Genomic DNA, 11,370 nt, shown 5'->3' with positions numbered 1-11,370 from the left:
ACAGCTGCTCGTCCCTAACCGCATGGCCAACACCCTCGGTCCTAAGATGTTACACCAAAATAAATTCTAATCTACTCAGAATATCGATAAGTTTTAAAGCAGTTTTTACCGAAATTACATGTACTCCAGTTCAGGGAATTAAGTTTTGATTTTATTCTAAGTCATCCTCAGCCTTCTGCAGTGTAACGGTTTCATGTCAACACCAAGTACTGAGCACATATTATCTGTGGTAAAACTAAGTCACACGTAAAAGTTATTATAATTTAAAAAATATGAACTCGTGTCCTCACCGTGAGGTGGTGCAACTCGTTCATCAATCAATCAATCAATCAATCAATCAATCAATCAATCAATCAATCAATCAATCAATCAATCAATCAATCAATCAATCAATTAATCAATCAATCAATCAATCAATCAATCAATCAATCAACACTGATCTATATTTACGACAGTCGTCCAGGTGGCAGATTATTTTTATTATGTTTATTTTCTTAAATAATTACAAAGAATTTGGAAATTCATCGAACATCTCCCTTGATAAATGAATTAAATACCTAACTCCTGTTCCTATAAACGAATATCTGCCCCAGTTTATCCTCTTGAATTCCAACTTTTTCATATAATGATGTTTCCTGGTTTTAAAAACACAACTTAACCTTGTTTGTCTACTAATGTCATTCCACGTCATCTCTCCACTCACAGTTTGGAACATACCACTTAGTCGAGGAGCTCGTCTCCTTTCTCCCAAGTCTTCTCAGCCCAAACTTTGCAACATTTTTGTAACGCAATTTTTTTCTCAGAAATAACCCAGAACAAATCGAGCTGCATTTTTCTTTGGTTTTTTTCTAGTCCTCGAATCACGTAATCCTGGTGAGGGTTCAATGCACTGGAACAATACTCAGTGTGGGGGTCATACCACACATATATCCCCAGTGGAAATAAGCTTCACTTACCTTTTTAATCAATTGCCTGCCCTCCTCCCAATATTGAATTTATTGCAGTACCGGGAGTCGAAACCTGGCCTCTGAGGACCGGTAACCGTTACACCTCCTCTATCGTTAACTATTGGCATTCAGATACTTAGTATCGTGCTATCACGGCCCATAATTGCGGACATGATAATAAGGTGAAATTCTTTACGTCTCGCAGAGAAATTTGTTTCGTGTCTTCAGAATAAAATCTCGTCTCGTCGCGAGAAGAATTCTTCTCTGAAGACGGCGAAGCAAAGTTATCTCCGAAACGTAAAGCATGTCACCTTGTTTTCATGGCACGGCAAAAGCCCAACATTTTTCTATCATTGATATTCTGTTTTCGTATTCTTAATAACCGCACTTTAGGCCAAGGTGAGAAATAATTCAAAAGTACGTGCTTTATGTTACTATCTATTCATTTAAGGGTGAATAATACAAATACAAAGGAATTTCAAAATTAATTGAGAGAGTGCACGCGGCTGTGAGCTTGCATCCGGGAGATAGTGGGTTCGAATGCCACTGTCGGCAACCCTGAAGATGGTTTTCCGTGGTTTCCTGTACCTTAATTAAGGCCACGGCCACTTCCTTCCTACTCCTAGGCCTTTCCTATCCCATCGTCGCCATAATACCTACCTGTGTCGGTGCGACGTAAAGCAACTAGCAAAAAGTGAGAGAATGTATTATATACGGCATCCAGAGGAGTGCGACAGGCTTCGGCAGCCCGCACAATTCCTATCCTCGCCAACTAGATGGGGGCTTCTCTAATTCCATTCCTGACCCGGTCGAATGACTGGAAACAGGCTGTGATTTTTCATTTTCATTATATACAGCATGGATTGTTTTCTATCCCGTATTCACTTTGACGTTTAACGACATCAATTAAAAAATTAAAATAGTCGGGTGCACCTTGTCAATACACTTTTAATGATTGAAAATTATTTTATCATACATATTTCAGGAACAATATGCATCCCCTTCATCATTGACGAATATAATAAATAATTTTCAATCATTAAAAGTGTATTGTCAAGGTGGACACAACTGAAATAGTTTTCTTGAATAGATTTAGACAAGTCAATACAGGGTCAAATAAAATACCTATTATTGTTAACTACCGGGCGAGTTGGCCGTGCGCGTAGAGGCGTGCGGCTGTGAGCTTGCATCCGGGAGATAGTAGGTTCGAATCCCACTATCGGCAGCCCTGAAGATGGTTTTCCGTGGTTTCCCATTTTCACACCAGGCAAATGCTGGGGCTGTACCTTAATTAAGGCCACGGCCGCTTCCTTCCAACTCCTAGACCTTTCCTATCCCATCGTCGCCATAAGACCTATCTGTGTCGGTGCGACGTAAAGCCCCTAGCAAAAAAAAAAATATTGTTAAGTTTATCAGCAGTTTAACAACATAACTACGTGTTAAATATCACTTCCAAAGCACTGAGACAAACATTTTCGCTAAATCGTCTCTACTCAAAACGAATAATAAAAGTGTTATATCATCATCTTATTCTAACTGGAAGTAATATCAAAAATCTGTCTTCCCATAACCTTAAAAAGATTGTATACGGCTCCTCCCTAAGCCCACATGCGTGAGATGATTACTTGGAAAATAATTACATTCTTTGTGGAATGTCCCTTTGTATTACTGTGTGATCACTAATGTGGAAAAATGGCATTTTTACGAGAGAAATAAAATCCAAGCCCTATGGGTCGTATATGACCCATTGGCCTAAATTGGGTAGGGGGGTTTTAAACACTATACTAGATTTCTTTTCCAAGTGTTAAGTTGGTAACGGAGACATTAACGCTACTGTTGATAATTTATAACCCTAGCAAAAAAATGTACTATTACAACTTCAAATATATTAGGTACTGTTACTATATATTCATTTTAGGGTAAATACTACAAATACAAGGGAATTTCAAAATTAATTGCGAGATTGTATTATATACTGCATGGATCGTTTTCAACCTCGTAGTCAGTATGACGTTTAACGACAGTTAGTTTTTTAAACATTCACTAATACTTGTACTCACGGTTCTACTGGCTGAGAGTGGATACTGGTCTTGCCGTGCGATGAAGGTGAGAGAGTTTGTGGCCGTGGCCTAATATAAGAACTGTGGCGGCATTCGCCTTAGTGCAGGAGAATTGAAAACTACAGACAACCATTCTCAGGACAGTCGATAGAGGAGATCAGCCTCTCCACCTCCCGAATGTAGAGCTGCTAGGCTAGCTAAACTAGCCGATTTTAAGCCGAAGCCTGCTTTTAATTGGTGCATGTCTAATTATGAGCGAAGTTTGTTTACCGATCTCAAATGTCAAATCGCTCGTCTACCACTGGCGGCTGGTGGTTTAAATGTTCAGTGGTGCACAATTTTTACCAATGATATAATATGATTACAGGCTAATTTTCAAATCTAGATACATCAACAATACCTTTTTATTATTAAAAATAAAACAAACATTTTACATTTCTATTTTCAGGAATGTTACTACAACGCATTAACATTTTTTACTTTTAAAACTCTTTTACCATATTGAAATGAAACACTTTGAAGTAGCCTAATTCCGGTATTGAAAAAATATTCTTTTGTAAACCAGCATGGCAAGGTTATTTCATTTAGTGTGCAAGATGTATGAGACAGGAGAAGTCCCATCCGATTTTCGGCAGAATGTTGTTATACCTATTCCCAAGAAAGCCGGTGCTGACAGGTGTGAAAACTACCGCACCATTAGTTTAGTATCTCATGCCTGCAAAATTTTAACACGTATTATTTACAGAAAAATGGTAAAACAAGTTGAAGCTGAGTTGGGAGAAGATCAATTTGGCTTCAGAAGAAATGTAGGAACACGTGAAGCTATCCTGACTTTACGTCAGATCTTAGAGGATCGAATCAAGAAGGACACGCCCACGTACATGGCATTCGTAGATCTAGAAAAGGCATTCGATAATGTTGATTGGACCAAGCTTTTTATGATTCTGAAGATGATAGGGATCAGATACCGAGAACGAAAAATTATCTACAATCTGTATAAAAGTCAGTCAGCAGTGATAAGAATCGAGGGCTTTGAAAGAAGCAGCAATCCAGAAAGGAGTGAGGCAAGGCTGCAGTTTTCCCCCCCTCCTTTTCAATGTTTACATAGAACAGGCAGTAAAGGAAATCAAAGAGAAATTTGGAAAGGGAATCACAGTCCAAGGAGAGGAAATCAAAACATTGAGATTTGCCGATGATATTGTTATTTTATCTGAGACTGCAGAAGATCTCGAGAAGTTGCTGAATGGTATGGACGAAGTCTTGGGTAAGGAGTACAAGATGAAAATAAATAAGTCCAAAACAAACGTAATGGAGTGCAGTCGAACGAAGGCAGGTGATGTAGGAAATATTAGATTAGGAAACGAAGTCTTAAAGGAAGTAGATGCATATTGTTACTTGGGTAGTAAAATAACTAACGATGGCAGAAGTAAGGAGGACATAAAATGCAGACTAGCACAAGCAAGGAAGAGCTTTCTTAAGAAAAGAAATTTGCTCACTTCAAACATTGATATCGGAATTAGAAAGATGTTTTTGAAGACTTTCGTGTGGAGCGTGGCATTGTATGGAAGTGAAACATGGACGATAACTAGCTCAGAAAGAAAGAGAATAGAAGCTTTTGAAATGTGGTGTTACAGAAGAATGCTGAAGGTGAGATGGATAGATCGAATCACGAATGAAGAGATACTGAATCGAATTGGTGAGAGGAGATCGATTTGGCTAAATTTGACGAGAAGAAGAGATAGAATGATAGGACACATCTTAAGACACCCAGGACTTGTTCAGTTGGTTTTTGAAGGAAGTGTAGGTGGTAAGAACGGTAGGGGTTGACCAAGGTATGAATATGACAAGCAGATTAGAGCAGATGTAGGATGCAATAGTTACGTAGAAATGAAGAGGTTAGTACAGGATAGGGTGGCATGGAGAGCTCCATCAAACCAGTCTATGGACTGATGATTCAAACAACAACAATGTACCTGGTTTCGAAATTACACGTCGCGTGGGCCTACCCACTCGTTTCACCTCGGATTTCTCCTCGACAGTCCGTTGCCTAGACAGTAAAGACTGCACCGAATTAATGATCTGTTAAAATACCACTAACTGATAAAAACGCACAATAATAAAAACACACATGCTGACACGAATGTTTACACAATGAAATCAATAAGCTACTTAGCTTGTACTCACATAACGAAGCTCACGACTATACTGAAATAAATGGCGGTGTTTATTTTCAAATTTAGAGCCATTAGTTATATATCCAGCCACGACCGGCTTGATGCGTCGCTCTAGCTGCCCTGCTCTAGCTAGCTCCTTACGGAGCGCAGCGAGGGATCCAACCGGCCGTGATCAGCAGATGAACTTCCATCCCGTGTCGCTAGATGACACTGCTGTTCTATAACATAATCTCATATGGAGCAGCAACGGTCTCTTGTGACTTTGCTAGTAGTTGGTTACGTAGGAGCACGGCCGATTTGATGCTTCGCTCTAGCTAGCTCCTTAGCGCAGCGAGGGATCCAGTCGGCCGTGTTAGGAGGAGCCAGGTTGATAAACCTCAATGTATAAGAAGCCACGCCTATCTTTTCCTCTCCCCGCGCACCCCTCTAGCAGCCTAAAAGCACACTTCTAGCAGCCCCGCGCACACCTTGAGCAGTCCAAGTTTCATCTTACCTCAGGTTGACTCTCTGCTGCAAACTTTCCAGCCCCTGCAGTGAACATCTAAGAGTACCGGCTTGTAGTCTCCTGTAGTCAATATTTGCTCTTTCAAGCTCTTGAAAGGTTTGTCTTGTTGAATGAAAATACAGTAGTTGAGTAATCCAAATGATAAAACGTTACCTAAAATAAACATAAAAAATGAATGGGGGTAGCGCAAACCTGCAACCTTATGGAGAAACCGCCCCTGTGGTCTACGGGAACTATACCACTGACGATGTCAATCTGGTCTTGAGGAATGGACGGCCGACCTGTGCGGTGCAAATCCGCAGCCTCATTCCCATCCGCACTCATCGTGCAACTATGATTTACGGTATTCTCACCACAGGCCTCACGTAATCCTCGATAACATTCTGATGCATTTCTATCACGGGCAACGACGATTTTAATCCAGGAACGCTGCTCAGCTTTTGAAAACATGCTTTAGAGCGGTGAAATCGACACTCTTCACTTCAATGCCACACAGCAACACCACTCCCATATCCTATTTGCGCATGTCCGATTTGCTGCGAGTGTCTGGACTACGTTGCCAATACTTTATTTACAGCCCTTGTACTTCGATTGACGGGTATTCCTCCAATGGTCCTGTATTTTGCGTTACTCTGCTCTCGGAAATTAGATTACCTCACTGTTCGGTAACGAATGATTTACCCAACTTATCCCAGATTTGTGACAGCTTTCAACTACCTAATACAAGCTTAATACTTTGTTCTCTCAAGACCCTTCAAAGTGCACCTATCTATCACTTAAAACTGCCTCCAAAATCACTTGCGGTCTTCGAACTACCTTCAGTTTGTTAATGGACTCTGCCAAAGTTTACGTGTCTTGAATTCTGCTTCAAAGTTTCAGGCTGCCTGCTTGAAAGTTCGAATTAATTAGGCAAAATTATAATGTATTCCACGTCATCTCTTAAGTCCGTACGACGTGGTAGTTCGCACGACTGAGGACCCGGCGAGAGAATCCTGGTTCAAAGCCAACTTCTTAACTCCAATCCCTTCTGCTGGCTAGTAATTACCTTCCCCTTCATTTTAAAGTGGTCTCTGTCGGGATTAATTAAAGTCCAATGTAGATGTCCTCGTTTCTTATCGCATGCGTTACTGAAGTAAGTGGGAATATTTGTGTAAGTTAACATGAAGACACGTCAGGATTCACTTTTCATTGTTCAGGGAGTAAATTAATAACTCCTTTTGCAAACCAATTATATTAGCATTTTGCAAATGATAGTCTTTCGAATTTATACCTACAAGCAGGGGTGGCCGTATCATATGTGCTGAAGTGATGCAGCATGTTATCTACTTGAAAAATAAATTGAAAATGGAAATGAAAATGAAAATCCACAGCTTGTTTCCAGTCATTTGAACGGGTCAGGGATGGAATGAATGAAGCCCCATCTAGCGGCGAGGATAGGAAATGTGCCGACTGCCGAAGTCTGTCGCACTCCTCTGGGGCAATGATTAATGACTGACGGATGAAATGAAATGACATTGGAAAGTGTTGCTGGAATGAAGGGTAACAGGGAAAACTGGAGGCCCCGGAGAAAAACCTGTCCCGCATCCGCTTTTTCCAGCACAAATCTCACATGTAGTGACCGGGATTTGATCCACGGAACCCAACGGTGACGGGCCGGCGCGCTGCCGCCTGAGCCACGGAGGCATTTGAACAATAAATTACTTTAGAAATAGTATCTACAATTAAATACACTGCATTGAAAAAGATGTCAGCCGAAGAATAGGAAATCATTGAACTCCCTTCACAACCTGGTAACTACCCGTGCGCTCCACGCCGGGTTGCTGTGCAGATCACAGCCTCAGCGAGAATTTCTAAGCTTTTTGCCAGAAAGCAAGAACTCTGCCTTTGGCACATGCGTGCCCTTTACCGATGTGTTTTGAAAACAACAGCCAAGACCGCCAAGACACCGCTTCACAGAGAGTCTCCGTTCGACCACAGAGAAGCAGCACTAGCCACACTTCCATTTCGACCGAAATGAGAACGTGGCAGGTGGCACCCTCTTGACTCAGCGTAGTATTTAAGTGGGGATCACACAAAACAAACGGAAAAATAAAATATCAGTTGTTCCGGCCAGGTATTTTAGTACTCCCAACTTGCCTATTCCATAGCCACGGTTGTAAATCAATGAACTATAAATATTGTACTTTTTATGTTGTCAAAATAAGGACATGAAACTGTGATTTCCTTACAAAATGTCTAGTTTATAAATTTCACTATAACAACATAACATGTAATTTTGCACTACGACGTTGCTGATTTTATTTCAGCGATTTTGATAACACTGAGAAGTTCTATTTTTGCGCTCTCACACCAAGTGTTTTTAAGTTAGTGAATGTTTTGTCATTGCAGGTGTTAGTGTGTATTTACTTACTTTTGTATGAGGAATGTGCATATGTGTTGGGGTTGTTTGTGTGTTTACTCAGTGTGGAAAACTCCGTGGAAAGCGTCTTTAAAAATGCATATTTTTCTAAACATTTTCATTTTTTGGAGGGGGATGAGTCACAGCACACAACTGATTTTCTGCACCCGCCGCCACTGCGTACAAGGGTAGAAGTAGCAGCTACATGATTATATATAGGAAATATTTTTATTCTAGAAACACTATACCAGTACAAGCTTTCAATATAATCCCCTGTAACATTTTCCATCCGTTGGTATCACTTTTGTTGACATCCACGACGTGTCATTGGAATCAACCAACTAAGGTTAAAATTCCCGACCCGACCGGGAATCGAACCCGGGACCCTCTGAACCGAAGGCCAGTACGCTGACCGTTCAGCCAATGAGTATATGGTGTCTCATATATTGAAACGCTTTCCTCGAAGTGATTCCTTTGTTTTGGGGAACAGATGAAAATCACAGAAACTCATGTCCGGTGAATAAGGTGAATGCTCCAGGATCTCCGACCAACACCATGCCAAAATTTCCCTCACAGGAGCAAAGGCCGCGGACATTCACTGTGAGTGAACTGTTGGAACCACCGCCGTCTCAATCCTATATATAGATTGAGACGGCGGTGGTTGGCACATTGGAGAATCCACAAATCGAATTTGAGACCTCTTGGATCAAAGGCCAGAACTCTAATCATTTAGCCTTGGAGCCGGACATATTCTACGATACACTTCCCCAGAAATAAGAGGCTCGAAGAGTAAAAATTCAAAGCGAATCATGGTAGTATAAACATAAAGATTAAAAAGTAATGCACAATCTCATCATTTCAACCATATTTTCACACATGAAAGGTGATTTTTGAAATGGTGCTCTCAGTTTAAAACTCCGACAGCGTATGGTAAAGTGCTACGTGTGGTCCATCCTGTCCTTTGTGTTGAAACACACACTCTGAAGCTACACACCATAAAGAAGTTGGAAGCCTTAATAATGTAACTTCACAGAGGAATATTAAATATCTCCTGGATTGAACATGTAAGCAGCGAGCAGGTTTTCCGACGCAAACACAGTAAAAACATACAACTCATTACTATCAAAATCAGGAAGGTAGCCTGCTTCGATTACTTCATAGCGAAAAATAAAAATAGAAACAGCAACCTATTCTGAAGGGCAAAATTGAAGGGCAAAGGGGAAGAGGGGGAAAGACGAACATCTTCCCTTATCAATATTAAAGATTAGGAGCCGTAGAATTCACTAGAATTAAATGAAATTCATCAAGAATCTTTTCTATGTCTTTCCCTCTTGCAACAGAACTACGACTACCCCATAACGTGTTTTGAATGGTAAAATCACTCATTTGGATGAATAGTTTATGTAGTTCATGGATAAGGTTTCGTAGATCGCCACCTTGAAACAAAAAACTGTTTGGAATATAAACATTAAAAATACATAGAGAAGGTGGTAGATGGCCTTAAAATGCTACATATTCCAAATTAGTGTTAACAGTAATTTATTTCACATAGATATTATTTTTAATATAAGTAGTTACTTCTCCAGTTGCATGATTCACATTACTTCTATTTTTGTAGTGGACACTGTGGAGTCTTAGAGTGGCAGAAAAGTCATTCTGAAAGTCTGTTTCTTGGAGACAGATAACGGATGGTTGGTGTTTATTTATTAGGAGTTGTAGATATTCTTACTGTGATCGATAACTTTTAAGATTCCATTGGAGTAATGTTGTCATAATTATGATCAAAGCAGAACGAGATGCATCACCATTGTTATATTGGGAAAGATTTGTCGTCACTGGAATAGTTGGAGTTACATTAACATGTGTTCGGTCTTCGTTTTGATTGGCGGATTTCAGTAGTTTTTTCACCATTTGTTTCGTATGATTTCATCGGTGTAGTCATCAACTTCCTCCAAGGACACTGACTTGCACTCTAAAATCTGATAAATCTACTTACATTATATTTTTTCCTGATAATTATTGTTACCGGGGTTTGGTGGATTAGCAGAGTTGAAAGAAGGTGCCGGGGTGAATGGATCTAACTACAAGGCCAAGATATGAATTAAAATTGCATTAAAGGTTATATTTTCGAAAATAGCAAAACTTAACAATTTTCACATAGACTTTCAAAATTTAACAAATAACAAGAAGTCAACAAATAACCGACAATCAGGTACAAGACCAGTAAAGCCAAGATTTAGAGACAAATTAACAATTTGGGCTTCAAGCCCCACTTTTTACAATTTCTGAGCTCTCAGTTCACAACCACATATTTACCAAAGGGCAGAAAACCCCCAAATAACATGGAGCACTTGCTCCCGCCTAGCAATGCCAGGCCTCCTAGAGGCACATATCCAAATGCTTAAAAGAGCTGAACCGCTCTCAGTTTTCCAAGCCTATTAAAGGCAATACCAGGCTTTACACTAAATTGCCATCAAGGCACAACTTACACAAAATGAAACGGGGGTATCTTGTACCCAGCCTACTGAGCCTTAGAAGAAAAATAATTCGTTCAGTAAATGGCCCAAAATGCAAAATGAATGGAGGCGTGAACTTGCACTCCTACATGAAACTTCTTAAAACCTAAGAGGCACTAGGCTGATGAAACAGGGGCTATCCCCAAACTATGGAGGTGACTCGTATAAGGAAAATTTAAGACATTACAGAAAGGAATAAAACCAATTACAAACCGTAGTCACCTCAAACCAAAATGAAGGGGAGCTCGAGAGGGTAAATCACTCCCTATCCACGAATTACAGTTAAAGATATATGAAGTTTTACAAAAGCGACGGAAAATTACATGTTTGAAGATAGGTTACATAGCAAATGTTTCGGACCTTCCCCGCGGGTTAAACTGCTGAGCTACCAAGAAATAAAGATGTTAAGCGGCCATTACCTTACTGAAGAACTGCTGCCTGAAGAAAGAGGCGCTTCCCGCCTCCTTCTACCTGTCCATACATTAAGTTAAATGTTGATGATGTGGCCGAGAGGCAAGGGAAGATTCGAGACCTTTCATGAATAATTAAGACACACCCACAGGCGTTTATTGGTTACAGTACACAGTTACACACAAAATCGAAGAAGACATACCGGATTGGCTGAAAATTAATTACAGAAATAATTGATTGGCTAACTTCAAAGCTGGTGGAAAGAAAAGCTTAATATTGCCAACTCGCAAATGAAAGAACGAAGTTTAGTAATAAGAAAACTTATGAATACAAAATTTCTTTAAAAAAGTTCCTTCACT

Source organism: Anabrus simplex, chromosome 5 (genome assembly GCF_040414725.1).
Source record: "Anabrus simplex isolate iqAnaSimp1 chromosome 5, ASM4041472v1, whole genome shotgun sequence".
In the NCBI taxonomy this organism is placed as follows: Eukaryota; Metazoa; Arthropoda; class Insecta; order Orthoptera; family Tettigoniidae; genus Anabrus; species Anabrus simplex.
This window is presented reverse-complemented; position numbering follows the sequence as displayed.